This window comes from Pleurodeles waltl, chromosome 2_1 (assembly GCF_031143425.1).
Source record: "Pleurodeles waltl isolate 20211129_DDA chromosome 2_1, aPleWal1.hap1.20221129, whole genome shotgun sequence".
Taxonomy (NCBI): Eukaryota; Metazoa; Chordata; class Amphibia; order Caudata; family Salamandridae; genus Pleurodeles; species Pleurodeles waltl.
The window spans coordinates 510,726,342-510,746,932 of NC_090438.1; positions in this window are offsets into that span (position 1 = coordinate 510,726,342).

A 20,591-nucleotide genomic window follows, 5' to 3' on the forward strand; every position below is an offset into this window, starting at 1 on the left:
GAAGTGGGTCAGTTCCCCAAAGGGAATGACCTGAACAGAAGGATGTAAGGCAGAGTAGGCCCTGCAACTAACCAGCCTATTTCTCCTACTCTTCCTCGCCTGACAGACTAGGAAGACTCTCCCAGCTTGGGCTGAGTCTCCTGGCCTGTGGGCTGGGGGGGGCTTGTGTAAAGAAATGGCTCCCTGTTGCAGTTACCCCCCACTTTTTGCCTGATACTGATGCTGACTTGACTGAGAAGTGTGCTGGGACCCTGCTAACCAGGCCCCAGCACCAGTGTTCCTTCACCTAAAATGTACCATTGTATCCACAATTGGCACACCCTGGCATTCAGATAAGTCCCTTGTAACTGGTACTTCTAGTACCAAGGGCCCTGATGCCAAGGAAGGTCTCTAAGGGCTGCAGCATGTCTTATGCCACCCTAGAGACCCCTCACTCAGCACAGACACACTGCTTACAAGCCTGTGTGTGCTAGTGAGAACAAAATGAGTAAATCGACATGGCACTCCCCTCAGGGTGCCATGCCAGCCTCTCACTGCCTATGCAGTATAGGTAAGACACCCCTCTAGCAGGCCTTACAGCCCTAAGGCAGGGTGCACTATACCATAGGTGAGGGTACCAGTGCATGAGCACTGTGCCCCTACAGTGTCTAAACAAAACCTTAGACATTGTAAGTGCAGGGTAGCCATAAGAGTATATGGTCTGGGAGTTTGTCAAACACGAACTCCACAGCACCATAATGGCTACACTGAAAACTGGGAAGTTTGGTATCAAACTTCTCAGCACAATAAATGCACACTGATGCCAGTGTACATTTTATTGTAAAATACACCACAGAGGGCACCTTAGAGGTGCCCCCTGAAACTTAACCAACTATCTGTGTAGGCTGACTGGTTCCAGCAGCCTGCCACACTAGAGACATGTTGCTGGCCCCATGGGGAGAGTGCCTTTGTCACTCTGAGGCCAGTAACAAAGCCTGCACTGGGTGGAGATGCTAACACCTCCCCCAGGCAGGAGCTGTAACACCTGGCGGTGAGCCTCAAAGGCTCACCCCTTTGTCACAGCCCAGCAGGGCACTCCAGCTTAGTGGAGTTGCCCGCCCCCTCCGGCCACGGCCCCCACTTTTGGCGGCAAGGCTGGAGGGAACAAAGAAAGCAACAAGGAGGAGTCACTGGCCAGTCAGGACAGCCCCTAAGGTGTCCTGAGCTGAAGTGACTCTAACTTTTAGAAATCCTCCATCTTGCAGATGGAGGATTCCCCCAATAGGGTTAGGATTGTGACCCCCTCCCCTTGGGAGGAGGCACAAAGAGGGTGTACCCACCCTCAGGGCTAGTAGCCATTGGCTACTAACCCCCCAGACCTAAACACGCCCTTAAATTTAGTATTTAAGGGCTACCCTGAACCCTAGAAAATTAGATTCCTGCAACTACAAGAAGAAGGACTGCCTAGCTGAAAACCCCTGCAGAGGAAGACCAGAAGACGACAACTGCCTTGGCTCCAGAAACTCACCGGCCTGTCTCCTGCCTTCCAAAGATCCTGCTCCAGCGACGCCTTCCAAAGGGACCAGCGACCTCGACATCCTCTGAGGACTGCCCCTGCTTCGAAAAGACAAGAAACTCCCGAGGACAGCGGACCTGCTCCAAGAAAAGCTGCAACTTTGTTTCCAGCAGCTTTAAAAGAACCCTGCAAGCTCCCCGCAAGAAGCGTGAGACTTGCAACACTGCACCCGGCGACCCCGACTCGGCTGGTGGCGATCCAACACCTCAGGAGGGACCCCAGGACTACTCTGATACTGTGAGTACCAAAACCTGTCCCCCCTGAGCCCCCACAGCGCCGCCTGCAGAGGGAATCCCGAGGCTTCCCCTGACCGCGACTCTTTGAACCTAAAGTCCCGACGCCTGGGAGAGACCCTGCACCCGCAGCCCCCAGGACCTGAAGGACCGGACTTTCACTGGAGAAGTGACCCCCAGGAGTCCCTCTCCCTTGCCCAAGTGGAGGTTTCCCCGAGGAATCCCCCCCTTGCCTGCCTGCAGCGCTGAAGAGATCCCGAGATCTCTCATAGACTAACATTGAAAACCCGACGCTTGTTTCTACACTGCACCCGGCCGCCCCCGCGCTGCTGAGGGTGAAATTTCTGTGTGGACCTGTGTCCCCCCCGGTGCCCTACAAAACCCCCCTGGTCTGCCCTCCGAAGACGCGGGTACTTACCTGCAAGCAGACCGGAACCGGGGCACCCCCTTCTCTCCATTCTAGCCTATGTGTTTTGGGCACCACTGTGAACTCTGCACCTGACCGGCCCTGAGCTGCTGGTGTGGTGACTTTGGGGTTGCTCTGAACCCCCAACGGTGGGCTACCTTGGACCAAGAACTAAGCCCTGTAAGTGTCTTACTTACCTGGTTAACCTAACAAAAACTTACCTCCCCTAGGAACTGTGAAAATTGCACTGTGTCCACTTTTAAAACAGCTATTTGTGAATAACTTGAAAAGTATACATGCAATTTTGATGATTTGAAGTTCCTAAAGTACTTACCTGCAATACCTTTCGAATGAGATATTACATGTAGAATTTGAACCTGTGGTTCTTAAAATAAACTAAGAAAAGATATTTTTCTATATAAAAAACCTATTGGCTGGATTTGTCTCTGAGTGTGTGTACCTCATTTATTGTCTATGTGTATGTACAACAAATGCTTAACACTACTCCTTGGATAAGCCTACTGCTCGACCACACTACCACAAAATAGAGCATTAGTATTATCTATTTTTACCACTATTTTACCTCTAAGGGGAACCCTTGGACTCTGTGCATGCTATTCCTTACTTTGAAATAGCACATACAGAGCCAACTTCCTACAGGCACCACACAGGGAACTCATATAGGCCACAAACCTATGAGCCCTGGGGTCCTGGCTAGCAGGATCCCAGTGACACATATCAAACACACAGACAACATAGGGTCTTCACTATGAGCACTGGGCCCTGGCTAGCAGGATCCCAGTGAGACAGTAAAAACACCCTGACATATACTCACAAACAGGCCAAAAGTGGGGGTGACAAGCCTAGAAAGAGGCTACCTTCCTACACTTTGTTCTTGCAATAACTCTAATCACGGCTTGTTGTGTTTCCTAAGGAAACTTGCAGTACTTTACTCCTGCTTTTCTGGTCTCTGGGGTGGGGTAATTTACTTACCTTTTCTGTATTCTTACTCTCCCAGCGATTCTGCACACACTACACTTGTCTAGGGGGGAATTCGAGATTTACATTCCACTTTCTTTGTGTTGCCCCAGACCCATTTTCTCCCATTGCATTCTATAGCATTTCCTATTGTTTGCACTATTCTATGTGTAATTGCTTACGTTATTTTGGTGTCTAGTGTATATATTGTGTATAATACTTACCTCCAGAAGGAGTAATGCCTCTAAGATATTTTTGCTATTGTGTCACCCAAAGAAACTACCTTTATTTTTGGTAACACTGAGTATTGTCTTTACTTGTGTAAAAATAGTGTGTGACTATAAGTGGTATTGCAGGAGCTTTTCATGTCTCCTAGTTCAGCCTAACCTGCTCTGCTATATCCACCTCTATCAGCCTAAGCTGCTAGAACACAACTACATTTCACTAATAAGAGATAACTGGAACTGGTGTAAGGTGTAAGTACCCAAGGTACCCATTACAAACCAGGCCAGCCTCCTACACCAGGTCCCTCCTGGGCCCGTGCAGTGCCATTTCGATGCAAACCACAAATTTGCTTGAACCAAGGCTTGTTGGACGAATCCAGCACCGAAAAATGCCTGCATCCAATGACTCAACGTAGGACATATCTTGCTTCATGCAGGAACCCGCAGCTATCTTCTTTGGTGCAAATCTGCACTTTTCTTCTAACCGGAGAATCCACTTTTGCACCTTCTTCCAGGTTGGCAGGGGCTACTGTTCTTCCTAAACTCTTCTGCGACTTCTGGACTTGGTCTCCTCCCTTCACAGGTCTTCAGGTCCAGGAATCCACCAGTTTTTGATTGCAATCTTGCTTGGTTCTTGCAATATCTCTTATCACAACTTGTAGTGTGTCCTGAGGAAACTTGCAGTACTTTACTCCTACTTTCCTGGGCTCTGGGGTGGGGTACTTTACTTACCTTTGGTGTTTTCCTACACTCCCAGTACCCCTGTACACACTACACTTGCCTAGGGTGGAATTTATTAATCGTATTCCACTTTCTTAGTATATGGTCTGTGTTACCCCTAGGCCCATTGCAATCTATTGTATTTTCTACTGTTTGCACTATTCTATGTCTAAGTAATTACCTTCTTTTGGTCTCTAGTGTATATATTGTGATAATACTTACCTCCAGAAGGAGTATTGCCTCTAAGATATTTTTGGCCTTGTCTCACTAAAATAAAGTACCTTTATTTTTGGTGATCTGAGTATTGTCTTTAATTGTGTATAAGTACGGTGTAACTATAGTGGTATTGCAGGAGCTTTGCATGTCTCCTAGTTCAGCCTAAGCTGCTCTGCTACAGCTACCTCTAGAAAGCCTAAGCTGCTAGAACACTGCCTACATTTCACTAATAAGGGATAACTGGACCTGGTATAAGGTGTAAGTACCGTAGGTACCCACTACAAACCAGGCCAGCCTCCTACAAGAGGATGAAACTGAAGCCACAGATGCAGACCTGACACTAGATGAACATACAGGTAACATACTTCATGCCATAAAAAAGACCAAGAATACATTAGAGGTCAAGATTGATGCGGTTGCATTAGATGTTGACATCCTTCGAGACAACCACAGAAAATTGGCAGAGAGGGTTTCTGTAAACAAATCAACCCCAGCGATAGTGAAGTCCTCTGCATCCAAAATGCTAACGCAGATTCAGTCACTTCCATCAATGTATGACGCTGAATTACACCTCAGGTGAAATAAAATTCATCTAGTAGGTATACCAAAGAAAGCAGAGGGCCCCAGAACTGAACAATTTAAACAAGACTAGTTATTGCAAACAGTTTTGAGTGGAAAAACATAAAGTATTGTCTCTGTAGGGTGCACCCACATGGTTCCAGGCAGACTGGCCGTACCGGGGGCTCCCCAGAGACCCATTATGGCCAGACTGCTTAATTTCAGAGCGAGAGATAGAGATCACATATTGCAAGTGTCCAGATGGCATGGCCCATGAACAGGTGAGGGCAACAGGTTGAACGTTTTCTCATATTATAAAAATGCTGTGCAGAGACTATGCAGAATCTTCATAAATGTTAAGAAACAACTGCATAAACTAGATCTGATGTATACACTACTCTATCCAGTGAAGCTATGCTTTTTGTTTTCAGCTGCATTCGCATGCACATTTTTAGGAGGCTGGCCTGGTATGTGGTGGATATCCATGGTACTTACACCTTATACCAGCTCCAGGTATCCCTTATTAGTGTAGTGTAGTCAGTATCTAGAAACCAGCTGTCTAGAGTTAGCTGTGGATGAGGAGCCAAGGCTTATCTAGGAGACATGCAAAACTTATGCAATACCACTGTAGCCACACTTAGTACTTACACACATGAAAGAAAACACTCAGGCCCTCATTTCATCTTTGGTGGAAAAGTCAGCCTACCACCACGGTGACGACCTCCAAAATAACATTGCCGTGGCTACCTACCGTCCACATAATATGACCGTAGCCGGAATTCCACCAGAAGACTGGTGGAATTCCAGCTACAGTCATGGCGGTGGACAGTGGTAAGGTGGCGCTGCTGCCAGCAGCAGCGCCACGTGAGGAAAACACCGCCGACCGGATCATGATCCATTTAAGCAGGTAAGTCGGGCACTCCAACAGGAGAGGGGGGTGTTGTGTGTGTGTGTGGGGGTGATTGTTTTTGTATATGCAGGTGTGAGTCGTATGGATGCGTGTGTGAATGAATGAATGTGAGTGTGGGTGTATGTTGTGTGTTGTGAATGCGTGTGTGCTTATATGTATGTTAGATGTGTGTTGCGGTGTGTGTGTGTTTGTATGTATGTATGCGTGGGTGGATGTAGGTATGCGTGTAGGGGGTTGGGGGAGGACTCTTGGGAGGGGGAGGGAGGTGGGGTAGAACCCTATCAGTGTCAGGGAAGGAATTCCCTGGCACTGATAGTGCCTACCGCCATGGTTTTCGTGGCGGTAAGATTGCCACGAAAACCATGGCGGTAAACAGGGTCATAATCCCAAGGGTGGGATTGTGACGGCCGCCTGGCTGGAGACCGAAGTCTCCAGCGTGGTGGCTGTTACCACCCTGGCAGACAGACTGTACATTAGCGGTTTGGCTTGAGCCAAACCGCCAATGTCATATTTTGGGGAAAGTTACCGCCAGCCTGTTGGCAGTACCTTTCTCCAAACTACCGCCGTCCACCAGGGTCGTAATGACCCCCTCAGTGTTACAAAAATAAAGGTACTTTATTTTGGTGACACAAATACCAAAAATACCATAGAGGCTATACTCCCATAGGAGGTAAGTAATACACAAGTTGTCTACACTAGGATGCACAAATAGGCATGAAAACAGTTAGAAAACAGTGCAATTAGTAAAAATCACAATAGGAAGAAATAGGCCTAGTCGGAGAACAAACCATATACTAAAACAATGGAATGCGAAAGTCGGTCCCCCACCTAGGTAAGTGTAGTGTGTAGAGGGGAACTGGGATTACTAGGAAAAACCAAAGGTAAGTACCACAACCCACCCCAACAACCAGTAAAACAGGAGTAAATAACAGTAAGTTTTCCAGAACACACATAGAGAAGTAAAGAAGAAGAATGCAAAACTCAGAAGAGACTGCAAGGCACCAATAGTGGATTCCTGGACAAGAAGACCTGTGGAAGAAGGGGACCAAGTCTAAGAAGCACAGCAGAGTCCAGGAATGGCAGGAGACCCTACCCACCAAGTCGAAAGTGCCAAAGGTGAACCACTGGTGAAGAAGGATAGTCAGCACTGCACCCAAGAAGACAAAGTCAGGTTCCTGGAGTGTGCATGTGATATCCTATGCCGGAAGAGTACTGCAGTTGGGTTTTCATCTTTGGGTTCCGCCAACAAGCCTTGGAACATGCAAAACTCCAGGTTAACAGAAAGTGGAGCTGGAATGACCAGGTGGACTCTACCCAGAAGGCGGAGTCAGAGGAGGCCCTCAGCAACACAGAGAGCCCACAGAAGCCCAGGCAGCACCCACAGGAGTCCCACAGGACAGGGACAGGAGAGTCGCAGAAGAGGCCCACGCAGCACTTCAAGAAAGACTCCCACGTCGCCAGAGAACCACTCAGGGAGCTGTACGTCACAGGAAGGAGTGCTGGGTACTGGAGCTTCAGGATGCCTGAAGATCTTGGATGAAGGATGCCAGCAATCCTTGGCAGCTGCAGGATGCGGTGCATGGGGATACTGCCCTGCGTGGGCAGGCAAGGACTTACCTTCAACCAAGTTGGAAGTAAGGGCCGTCAGAACTACTTCAGTCCACCACCCATAATGTAGAATCCACCCAACTCAGCAGGAGAGGGGATCCACACAGCCAGTCGTCATTGCAGTTGATGCCTGCAGAAACAGGGGAGTGACTCCCTCACTCCAAGATAGATTCCTTCTTTCTTCTGATGCAAGCTGAAGACGGGCTGTCCTCAGAGGATACACAAATGGGGAAATGTTGCAGTTGCTGGGAGGAGCCGGAGATACAATGTTGCAGAAGGCATCTTGCTTCTTTGTTGCAGGTTGTGGGGTCCTGAAGAGTCCAGATGCAGTTTCTTGGGTCAGAACTCGAAGTGGAGGGTGCAGAGGATTCCTGCTGGAGTCTTGCAATCTGAATCTGAGGAACCACACAAAGGAGAGACCCTAAATAGCCCTAAATGGGGTATTGGTCGCCTAGCTGGGTGACCACCTGTCAGGAGGGTGCTCTGGCGTCACCTGTTGGCACTGGCAACTCAGATTCTCCCAGAGTTCCCTGACAACCTTGAATTCAAGATGGTAAATCCCAGGGACCCTCTGGAGGATCTGAGCACCACTCCTGGAGTGGTGATGGGCAGGGCAGTGGTCACTCCCCTTTTCTTTGTCCAGTTTTGTGCCAGAGCAGGGACTGGGGGTCCCTGAACTGTTATAGACTGGTGTGTGCAAGGAGGGCACCAAATGTGCCCTTCAAATCATTTCCAGTGGCTTGGGAAGGCTACCTCTCCTCAGCTTGTAACACCTATTTCCAAAGGGAGAGGGTGTAACACCCCTCTCCCAAAAGAAAGCCTTTGTTCTGCCTTCCTAGGCTCTAGCTTTTCAAACAACAAGAGGGCAGAAACCTGTCTGGGAGGTGGCAGCAGCTTGGGCTGCCTGGAAAACCTCAGAAGGCTGTAATGGCAATACCAGGGGTCCTCTAAGGAGCCCCCAGAGTGCATGGAATCATACAACTAATGTCTGCAAAGCCTTGGGGTATGATTCCAACATGCTTCATACCAAACATGCCTATGTTTGGAGTTATTATTATGTAGCTGGACATAGCTATTGACCTATGTCCAGTATATGCTTAAAACGGTGTTCCCACACTCACGAAGTCTGGGAAAATGGGGTTCGTGGGGGCACCTCTGCTAGTGGTACCTGGCATCCTGTCCTCTGTGCTAGAAGGCCTGCCATACGGGTGACTTATAAGTGGCCTGGTGTAGTGAGAAGTGGCAGTGAAAGGGTGCCTGCACCTTTTCACGCTGGCAATGGCAGTTCTCCAGAACCCTTTGCTTGGTCTCCCTCTGGGTGGCAAAATATATGCTGCAGCCGATAGGGATCCCCTGGAACCCCAATGCCATGGGCAGCTAGGTACAATATACTAGGGACTTATAATGGGGAACCTTTGTACCAATTCTAGGTGAAATACAGACTTTTGGGAGAGAGCATAATCACTGGGGTCCTGGTTAACAGGATCCCAGTGAACACAGTCAAACACACTGACATCAGACAGAGGGTTCTTTCCTACACACATCCCCTCCCCCAAATGAGGGACAAGAAGGCTAACCTTGCCCAGATGAGTCTTCCTTGTCAAAGTGGAAATATCTGGAGAGTCCATCTGCATTGGAATGGTTACTCCCATGTCTATGTTTCACTGTAAAGTCCATACCCTGTAGGGAAATGGGCCACCTCAACAATTTGAGGTTTTCTTCTATCATCTGTTTAAGCCATAAGAGAGGTTTGTGGTCTGTCTGAACAATGAAGTGAGTCCCAAGAGGTATGGTCTCAACTTCTTCAAGGCCCATACCACAGCAAAGGCCCCCCTCTCTTTGGCTGACCAAAGCTCTTCTCTGGGGGTCTACCCTTTGCTAATAAAAGCTACTGGTTGATCCTAGCCCTCTGTATTAAGTTGTGAGAGAACTGCCCCAACCCCTACGTCTGAAGCATCAGTCTGAACAATTAACTTCTTGGAGTAGTTTGGGCTCTTTAGAGTAGGTGCAGAGCACATGGCCTGTTTGAGTTCCTCAAAAGCTTTTTGACAGCTGGCTGTCCATATTACCTTTTTAGGAATTTTCGTGGAGGTGAGGTCATTAAGAGGGGCAACAATGTAGCCATAGTTCTTAATGAACCTCCTGTAATACCCAGTGAGACCTAAGAAGGGTGAGACCTGGGTTTGTGTGGTAGGGGGAGTCCTATCCAAAATGGTTTGGACTTTCCCCTATAGTGGCTGAATCTGTTCCCAACCTACTAGGTGTCCCAGATAAGCAGCCTTACCCTGCCCTATCTGGGACTCTGAAGCCTTGATAGTGAGGCCTGTCTTCTGCAGTGCCTCCAAAACATTCCAGAAGTGTACCAAGTGATCATCCCAGGTGGAGCTAAAGACAGCTATATCATCTAGAAATACTGCACTGAAGGTTTCCAAAACTTGGAGGACTGTGTTCACCAACCTCTGAAAAGTGGCAGGTACATTCTTCAAACCAAAGAGCATTACTGTAAATTGGTAGTGCCTTCCAATGGTAGAGAATGCAGTTTTAGGTTTAGCATCTTCTGACAACTTGAAGAGGTATGCAATGCATGTTGCTGCAGGTCAAATACCATGAGACATATAGCATGATGATGCTGACTCACATGTAGGTGACATGGAAATACTGAGGCAGTCCCAACATCACACATCACTCCTGGGGTGACGTTCGCAGCTAGCAATAAGGAAGTGGACTGTGCAATGAACACATATTGATGTGGCACTAATGCAAACTGCACACTACTGCACACAATGAAAGAGCTCATTGTCCATCAAAATAACAGATGTACAGGGAGATGGCCCTTCCTGCACAGATACATCCACCTCCACAAGGCAGTTAGCCAGGTTACCTGGAGCAAGTTCGGTAGTGTAGGTGCATGGTTGCACATGAGCCACTGGCAGAGGGAACCACAAAGGTCTACATAGAACCAAGTCACACATGGGACAATTGTGCATTGTCAATACCGAACACCTCTGTGCTGCCAACGTAGGGAGATGTGTTGGGCATTGTCACCAAGCCTTATCAAAGGGCCTCACTTCTGGATTTCATCTTCAATTACATATGTCTAAGTGGATGGGATGTCCGGGCCATGTAGTGCAACTATGTTACTACCACATTGGAATCTATTGTGTGTGTGGAAGTATTATTTCCCCTCCAGTGAAAGCACACCATAACATGTTGCTCACTACACAACGCATGGTACATACATACTGAACTGCAGTTTGGAAACTAAACTATAGATATGAGGTCAATGAGCCAAACACAAGTCGTCAAGTCAAACAACCCAATGCAGAAAGAGCCTCACAGAAGCCCAGGATCTCACACAATGCCACAAACACATATGAGTCATAGACGACACAAGATATCAACCGCCATGCTACATGACATTCCTGGTGCAAGCAACAACAAAATACTTACCCCTATTTTCTTTTTCAGCTGATCAGGGTTACGGGATCCTGCCATGGACCATGACCTCATTCCCCAAGCCTAGCACAGCAGCAGAATGTTCCTATAATGAGGCACATCGGAGGACACGCACCATTGTGGAACGGACCTTTGGCATCCTGAAGTCCAGATTCAGGTGCTGGGACATCACCGGAGGCAGCCTCTTATATTCCCAGAAATGGTCTGCAAGATCATATTGACTTGTGCCATCCTGCACAACATTTGTGTTAGGAGGAACATCCCCCTATATGAACCCGAACAAGAACTGCCTGAGGAGGAGGAGGCGGATGGTGCCAGGGAAAATGAGGGGGATCATCCAAACACAGCTGCAGGAATGCATTGCAGAGAGCAGATAGTTCAACACTTTTTTCAAAACTCTAAACACATTGTTACAATATATAATTAAACACCTGACTTTATCACTCAATCCTGCTCTGGTTACTTACTTCTGCATCACATGTTCTTTAGGAATGTGAGTATTACCTCTGGGAGCACGTCACAAAGACAAATATGACTATTTCTGATGCAACATCACATGTGATGTGTATGATTGTCCAGCAAATATCACACACAGTTTAAAAAAAAAACATCTTTTCAATTTTACATATGAAGGATGAAATCATAGGACCACAGCATATGACAGACATCCACATTACCAACATGGTCTACTGTTGCACATGACACCCAACTATGACATCTTCAATCATAAGGTACATAAGTGCATCATACATGAGGCAGTGGTTGTGAAATATCATTGGTAACAGGAATGTATGAACAGACCCCTGACATACATAAGCGCATCATACATGAGGCAGTGGATGTGAAATATCATTGGTAACAGGAATGTATGAACAGACCCCTGACATTAGTAACATTTGCTATCTCTGCAAGGAGCTTGTGTGACAAGAGGTGAATCAATCCTGAAAATGGATAGCAGGAGTGTCCCGGGTATGACAAGCAATGGTCACAACACATGCCCTGCGCAGTCCATCCCTGGTAATAAGTTCTGCCACTGCCTTGTGTTAAGTCTCTGCCCTCCCTTCTCTAGGGGGCGCTGTAAATGGACTATCTACACCCTGGGAATCATCATTAACACTCACCCAGACTCCCATTCTGACTCCTGTTTGCTTCCCTTTTCTATATGGCATGCTATAGAACAACTACATTAGCCTGCATGAACTTCAGGTCCCATAATGCACTGCCTGGTAGTCAGTAAGACCTGTAATCTTCTGTCCATAGCTTCCTATGGGAAAAGCCTGGTTGTCCCCTTATACTGGATTCTCTCCTCCAGGACGTGTGAGAGACTGAAGCTGCACACACCTGTGACCTCTGTTGTGCAGCCCAGCCATGTGACTCTGCCCTTGCCTTGCTGCTGCCTGGAACTGCTTAGAATCTGCCATTCCCTGAAGCTCCTCGTCATGCATTGGAGTACAATTCATTTGTGTACCAGAGCCCTTGTTGGATTGTGTTACAGTCCTGATTACGCCTGAAACTGCTCTCTATTCACACAGTGCTGTGCCTGCTTGTTCCAGTCAGACTCTGCTCCCTGTTTTTTCAGCCATGTTCATGTTTGTTCCTGACAGAGCCTGCTTTCTGTTACCTAGACATGTTCCAGTCTTTGCGTCAACCAGAGCATGTTCCCTGTGCCTGCATTTGCCTCCTAGTTGGTTTCCTTGCCCTCTGTTTCCTCTTGGGGTATCGTGTCTGGTAAGTGTACTATCAGTCCTCAACTGTATAGATTTGTTTAATTTTGTATTTGTTCTGGTACCTGGTTTCCAGGAGGCTAATCCAGCCCCCATCCTTTGTCTAGTTTTGCATGTATTCATTAGTGCCTAACAGTGACAGTGTGCTATGGCTGTATTCCAGGATTTGTTACTGTGTCTCCAGCCCGAAAAACAAGGGCTAGTCTTGTGTATGTAAGGACAATCCATGTTTGTGCCCTGAGGGTCCAGACACAGATTCACTTCTGCCGCCACCTTTCGATGGGGCTTGGTGGTGACTAGCTGTGAGATTATTCTACACAGAGGCACTGACGTTCCATGTTGCTGTGGGAAGTTCTGAGCCCTACCCTGTGTACAAACGTAGTGATGAGCCCTGCGTGTTTGTCCATTACTGACCCGTTATAAATTTGTCCACACTAAGGGGGTCATTCTGAACCCGGCGGTCATGGACCGCCGGGGCCAGGGTTGGCGGGAGCGCCGCCAACAGGCTGGCGGTACCCCGCAGGGCATTCTGACCGTGGCGGTTTGGCCGCGGTCACGCCATCCTGTTCCTGGCGGCTCTGCCGCCAGGAACAGGATGGCGGTATGGGGTTTCGTGGGGCCCCTGGGGGCCCCTGCAGTGCCCATGCCAATGGCATGGGCACTGCAGGGGCCCCCGTAAGAGGGCCCCACAAAGAATTTCACTGTCTGCATTTCAGACAGTGAAATTCGTGACGGGTGCCACTGCACCCGTCGCACCTTCCCACTCCGCCGGCTCAATTCTGAGCCGGCGTCCTCGTGGGAAGGGTCTTTTGCACTGGGCTGGCGGGCGGCCTTTTGGCGGTCGCCCGCCAGCCCAGTGCAAAAGCCAAAATACCCTCAGCGGTCTTTCGACCGCAGAGCGGTATTTTGGAGGGGGGAACTCTGGCGGGTGGCCTCCGCCGCCCGTCAGAGTCAGAATCACCCCCTAAGTGTGCTCTGTATTCACTCTTCTGTATTATCTGCCGTACCCTAGCTGCCCTATCCCCTTGTATGCCTTTAGCTGATCTTCTGCTTTAGGACAAATCTGCCTTGCAGGGTACTCTGTGAACTCAAGGGTTGCCCCAACAGACTCCTGACTAGACCTGCACAAAACCGTAACACCATGGAACCCAATAATGACACAGGGTACACATGCCCACACAGTTGAACTGGACACTTTTATGCAATGCACCTCGGAAAATATGTGAACACATGCAGCCAGGGCTGCAGGTCCACCACAGCCACAGTAGTAATATAGGTAATTTACATTAGTCAAACTGATGTGTACCTAATAATTTTATGATTGGAATTGAGGCTCAGTGTCGCAAACACTGTACCTTCCAAACATATACAAATGCCCGACATATCAATTATTCACATGTGAGGGGTAACATATCCGACATAGCCCTCATCTGCCATCCTCGATCTTCCCTGTGTATTGTTTGTCGTGGGAAATGTAATGTCCCCAAAGTCAAACAATTATCCACATCAAATGAGTCGACACATATTGAAAACGCATATCATGACTGTTGTATATCATTGATTGCCCTCTGATGTTGATATCATTTGTAACACATTCATACATGACCATTACACCAAATGTATTGCATGCCGTTCTATCAGAAGCACACATATAGTTGTAACAGTCAATTCACACACAAAACACACAGACCATGATTTATACTTTTGTAGTTCAGCCTTGCCGTCATTTGTTGATGCAAAATCAGCACAAACTTACAAATTCCATTAGAATTTCCTAACTTTGAGCTGGGTTCAGAATGATGGCAAGATGCTATTGTAGGGAGAGAGCCACAGGAGAAGGGCAGGCTTTCAGCCAAGGGGTCCTGGCATTGGCCACAACAGGGGTCTCCACCACCACGACTGCAGCCAGTGGCACAATGGCCACCGGTACATCATCCCCACCTGCTGCACCCTCAACCTCGGGAGCTACAGCCACAACACCTGCTGCACCTTCACTTACAGCACCCCCGAACACGGCACCTGCAGGAGCGACAACATCAGGGACACAGATCACAACAGCAGCTGCTTGGACATGGCAGCAATCAGGCAGCTACAGAGGGACATGAGAAAGGTCCTAAGGAAGATTGACACTCTCGTGGATAGGAATAGCCGGAGGCTAAAATCTATTAAAAAACTCTGAAGAGGGCAAACCTCTGAACTCCTGCATTGCCTCATCCCTAATTCCGTTCCTTCCCTCCTCTTTCCTTATCCTGCTTATTAGTGGGTTTAGGGGGTTTAGTGATAGGTTAGAGTAGGCTAGTAGTTTAGATAGGATAAGTAGGTTGGGGTGGGGGGGCTTTATATTACTACATGTTAGTTTGTGGGTGGGGGTTGAAGTTGGGTCTTTTGTGTATTCTAATTAATTAAAAAAAAAAAAATATATATATATATATATATTTTTGTTTTTTGTTTAATATTAGTTAGTATCTGTTTGGGTTAGTATACGTTGTCCTACATGTGTCCCGTCATATAAGGGGTGTGGGGGGGTAAATGTTTAAAGTGTTTAGTTAAATGTGGTAATTAAGGTTAGCATAGGGTAGTTAGGGCCAGTTGTGGGTTATGTATTGTTAGGATAGGTTAGAATAGTATAGGTGTCTGACATAGTTTTAAGTTCTCTTTTATTCATATGGGGTCATTACAACATTGGCGGTAAAAGCCGCTTACCGCCATGCAGAAGACCACCAACACGCGGCCGCGGAATTCCGCCACAGCTATTACGACCCACATCCCGAAATCCGACAAAATACAGACACCCACACAAGTCCGTCACACCAAAGGTCAGTGATAAACTGGCGAAAACAAAACCTCCACCGTCACGCCAACAGAAATACGCCCATGCTATCACGACCCACGAATCCACGTGGCGGTCTTTTAACCGCGGTATTCTATTGGCGGTGCACACCGCCGCGCTCAAATACACACACATCTCCAAAGCACCACCACATTGGACAATTCAAAATACACACACCTGATACACATACCCACACCACTCCCACACACTCAATACAATATAAAACACACACCCACATCACCCAGAAACCCCTACAACCAAAAAATCGGAAAGAAGGCCAGAGAGAGACACCACCATCCACAAACTAGCATCCACAGGCACTCAACACCATCACCCACACTACTTGCACGCACAAAACACCACATACCACTACATATCACCACACTTATCACCACATACACCACCTCACACATCACCTACACCACCCCAGGGCACAGCAAAGACACCCCACGTTCTCGGAGGAGGAGCTCAGGGTCATGGCGGAGGAAATCGTCCGGGTAGAGCCACAGCTATTTGGATCCCAGGTGCAGCACACCTCCACAGCTAGGAAGATGGAGCTATGGCAAAGAATAATCGACAGGGTCAACGCAGTGGGACAGCACCCAAGAAATCGGGATGACATCAGGAAAAGGTGGAACGACCTACGGGGGAAGGTGCGTTCCGTGGTCTCCAGACACAACAACGCGGTACAGCGGACTGGCGTCGGACACCCACCTCCTCCCCCAAAACTAACAACATGGGAGGAGCAGGTCTTGACTATTCTGCATCCTGAGGGCCTCGCAGGAGTCGGTGGAGGAATGGACTCTGGTAAGTCAAATCTTAACTATCATATCCCGCACCCTACCTGCATGCTATCACAGACCCCCAACCTCGCCCCCTCCCCTATCACTCCAACTCCTCACAAATGTACTAATAACACAAACCACCCATCCCAACACCAAGCCCTGCATGACACAACAAAGCATGGACACCCATCCCTAAAGCATGCCTACTGCACATACCCATAACACCCCCCTCAACCTTCATCACACAAGCCCCCACACAGGAGTGCTAGCACTGGGGTACACGGTCACCCACCCATTGCCCACCATGACACACACAGATGCAATAATCATGCTTTTACACCCCTGCAGGACCACTACCCAACATCACCAGACAGGAGGATCCAGACATCTCCACCCCACCCACAGAAGAGGCCCACAGTGATGACAGCAGCTCTGTCCAACTGGATCCAGATGACCAGCCCGGACCATCGTGGGCCTCGGGACAGTCGGTTCCCCACACCCAGTCACAGGCCACTCCAGACCTTCCACCCTCTGCTAACACCAGCACAGCACCCACCCAGCGGGCCCATACCTCCGTCCCCAGGACACGTCAATCAGCTGTGTGTCCACCACTACAGGGAACCCAGGATAACCCACCACCCCAACAACAACAGGGACCTGTGGTAGTGGGCACACGGTCCAGGGGACAGAGGCCCAGGAACACAAGGGAACTGGGAGGGCTGATGTGCGACAGGGGGCGGACAGGCCTAGGGAACCCACTCTCCACAAGGCCCTTTCCTCCATCATGGGAGCACACCTCCACTCCCAGGAGACGATGGCAATGGTCCTGGCCAAGTTTCCGGAGAACCAGTGGCTGCAGGAGGAACAGTATTTGGGGTTCAAGGAGGAACTCAGTACCATCAGCACTGGACACCATCGTAGGGGTGCTGAAGGAGATACTTAACACCAGGAGGGACACTGTGGCACTCCAAGGGGCCCCTGACACTAGCATGGACGAACAACTGCCCACCACCTCCACCGGCGCTAGTGGACAGGAGGCACCGCCACAGGACCACCACACCAGCACCCCACCCCCTGCAGACGGAGAACCACCCCGCAAGCGGTCCCTGAGATCCAGGAACAAGACAGAGCACGATGCCAAGACCCCCGCCAAGAAATGAGACCTCCCTGATTGTCATCCTACTGTCCCACTTTGTAACCCTGTCCATATTGGAACTGCCCCAGCTCCACTTCCTATGCCCATATGGGCAATGCACCTGTGAGACTAATAGACTGGACTCTGCCATGGACATTCCTCCACCAGCACCCCTCACCATTTTACAACCCCCCTCCAATATTTAGCACTTCAATAAACACCCTTGAAGCACAAAACAATCTGGAGTCAGTCTGTGATTTCGAAAATGTGTATTAGCAATGGCAGTGACAAGATGCGTTTTCAAATGTAATGTCAACATACCTATGTCACACATCTCAAGTCCATGAGGAATATAAGCAGATGACACACTTTGGAAACCACACCTGTGAAACCGTAAGGGAAATGTACAACTCAGTGACCATATACTGGTTGAAATCGACAGACAGGATAGAGGTAGAAGTGTGAAAGTACTTGTAGTAGGCAGGAATGTTTTCTCACCTGTGTGTCACTGGAAATACTGCTGGATGACTGAGTCCCTGTTGTCAATGTCTTCTTCCTCTGCTTCCTCCTCATCACTGTCCACAGGCTCCACAACTGCCACAACACCGTCATCTGGACCATCCTCCTGTAGAAAAGGCACCTGCCGTCGCAAAGCCAAGTTGTGAAGCATACAGCAGGCCACGATGATCTGGCACACCTTCCTTGGTGAGTAGAATAGGGATCCACCTGTCATATGGAGGCACCTGAACCTGGCCTTCAGGAGGCCGAAGGTGCGTTCGATCACCCTCCTAGTCCACCCATGGGCCTCATTGTAGCGTTCCTCTGCCCTGGTCCTGGGATTCCTCACTGGGGTCAGTAGCCATGACAGGTTGGGGTAACCAGAGTCCCCTAAAAGCCACACACGGTGCCTCTGGAGTTGACCCATCACATAAGGGATGCTGCTATTCCGCAGGATGTAGGTGTCATGCTCAGAGCCAGGGAACATAGCATTTACCTGGGAGATGTACTGGTCAGCCAAACATACCATCTGTACATTCATGGAATGATAACTCTTCCGGTTCCTGTACACCTGTTCACTCCTATGGGGGGGGACCAGGGCTACATGTGTCCCATCAATGGCACCTATGATGTTGGGGATATGTCCAAGGGCATAGAAGTCACCTTTAACTGTAGGCAAGTCCTCCACCTGAGGGAAAACGATGTAGCTCTGCATGTGTTTCAGCAGGGCAGACAACACTCTGGACAACACATTGGAAAACAGAGGCTGGGACATCCCTGATGCCATGGCCACTGTAGTTTGAAATGACCCACTTGCAAGGAAATGGAGCACTGATAGCACCTGCACTTGAGGGGGGATCCCTGTGGGATGGCGGATTGCTGACATCAGGTCTGGCTCCAACTGCGCACACAGTTCCTGGATTGTGGCATGGTCAAACCTGTAGGTGATGATCAAATGTCGCTCCTCCATTGTCAACAGGTCCACCAGCGGTCGGTACACCGGAGGATTCCGCCATCTCCTCACATGTCCCAGTGGACGGTGCCTAGGAAGGACAAGAGCGACCACAGAGTCAAACAACTCAGAGGTATGTACCCACAGTCTACACAGAACACCATTCATACACAGAATCTGGCCTGTATTTGTGTTGTGAGACAAGGCCTAGGTCTGTGTGACGCAGTTATGAATCAGGCCATGTGGGCCCCATGAAATGGCGGCTGCCTGACCTGCAAAGTGGGACAATGGGATGTGAGGTAACTGCGCTGGCGTTCTACACAGTCGCGGTAGGCGGATGAAGACCGCGGCGCAATGCTGCATTGGTTAACATTGGACCCTATGGGTCCCAGGAGCCAATGACGATGTACGCCGGCGGTGATGTTACGCACCGCCGCGGGCGTGACCGCCATTTTCTAGCTGTTCAATCACTCGATACCTGATCTTCAACAGGAGAGGACCTACACTGCAAGTGCTGCTATGACCTCGGTCTGGAAGAGACAATGGCTCGTGCGTCTGGGGAAAGGGCCCCTGCCTTCACTGCAGAGGAGTTGAGAAAGCTTGTGGACGCTACTCCACGGTCCTCCAGACCAACAGGTAAGTACACAGGGAGCACGTTGTTTGGGCTATGCCTGTGTGGAGAGGGCTGGTTGTAAGAAGGAAGGGGGCACTGTTCTGCGTGCATGAAGGACTGTGAATGCATGTGCCACATGGCAAGGGTAGGGATGTGGGCCACTCACTTTGACGGTGCAGTTGGTAATGACTTCTCTTCTTCCCCTGTACATTTCATGTAGGTCAGTGCCCACGAGAAGAAGGATATTTGGCGTGCCATCGCCAAGGACGTCCGGACCCTGGGGGTCCACTTCAGACGGAGCACCCACTGCCGGAAAAGATGGGAGAACATTCGCCACTGGAGCAAGAAGACGGCGGAGGCTCAGCTGGGGATGGCCTCCCAACGTGGGAGGGGTGCCCGTCGAACCATGACCCCCCTGATGTTCCGGATCCTGGCGGTGGCCTACCCTGAGTTGGATGGGCGCTTGAGGGCATCACAGCAGACACAAGGGGGTGAGTACAACATCATTCAGTTGTCTTTGCGCGCAGTGAAGGTGTCTGGGTGGGGGAGAAGGGCTGTGGGTTTCCCTAGGCCAGGGCGAGTTCCGTAGGCTAGGCCCCTCCGTAATGCAGGCCATGTGGCACCCCACCCCACCTCTGTAGAGTGCCAAGTACAGGTATTCATGCCCCTGTGTCATCTATGTGTGCAGATGTCGACCATAGCCATGTAGGCCATATCCCAGGAATTGCATCTGTAGAGCCCAACAGCGCGGCGTAGTGCAGGAGGCTGCTGTGTCTGTATTGTCCGCCAACGGTAGCGGTAAGCCATGCACTCATACTGTCTTTCTTCTGTCGCCCCCCCCTTTTTGTGGTCTCCCTGTTCTTGTGTGCATCAGCGTCATTAGGCGGAGGTACAGTGGCACCGGACCACAAGGGAGCTGCATCCCACATGGCCATGGAGGGCCACACCACGGACTCGGAATACACCAGTGGGACGGAGGGCGAGGGGAGCTTCACGGCGGTCACAGGATCTGCAACCAGCGACACGGACTCGTCCTCCGATGGGAGCTCCCTTGTGGTGGCGGCAAAATCTGTGCCCCCCACTTCTACAGGTACAGCCGCCACCCCCCCCTACCAGCACCGCCCTCCCAGCAGCCCCTCAGCCTTTGCCCTGTGCCCGCTCACCCAGGAGCGTGGGCATCACCTTCGCCC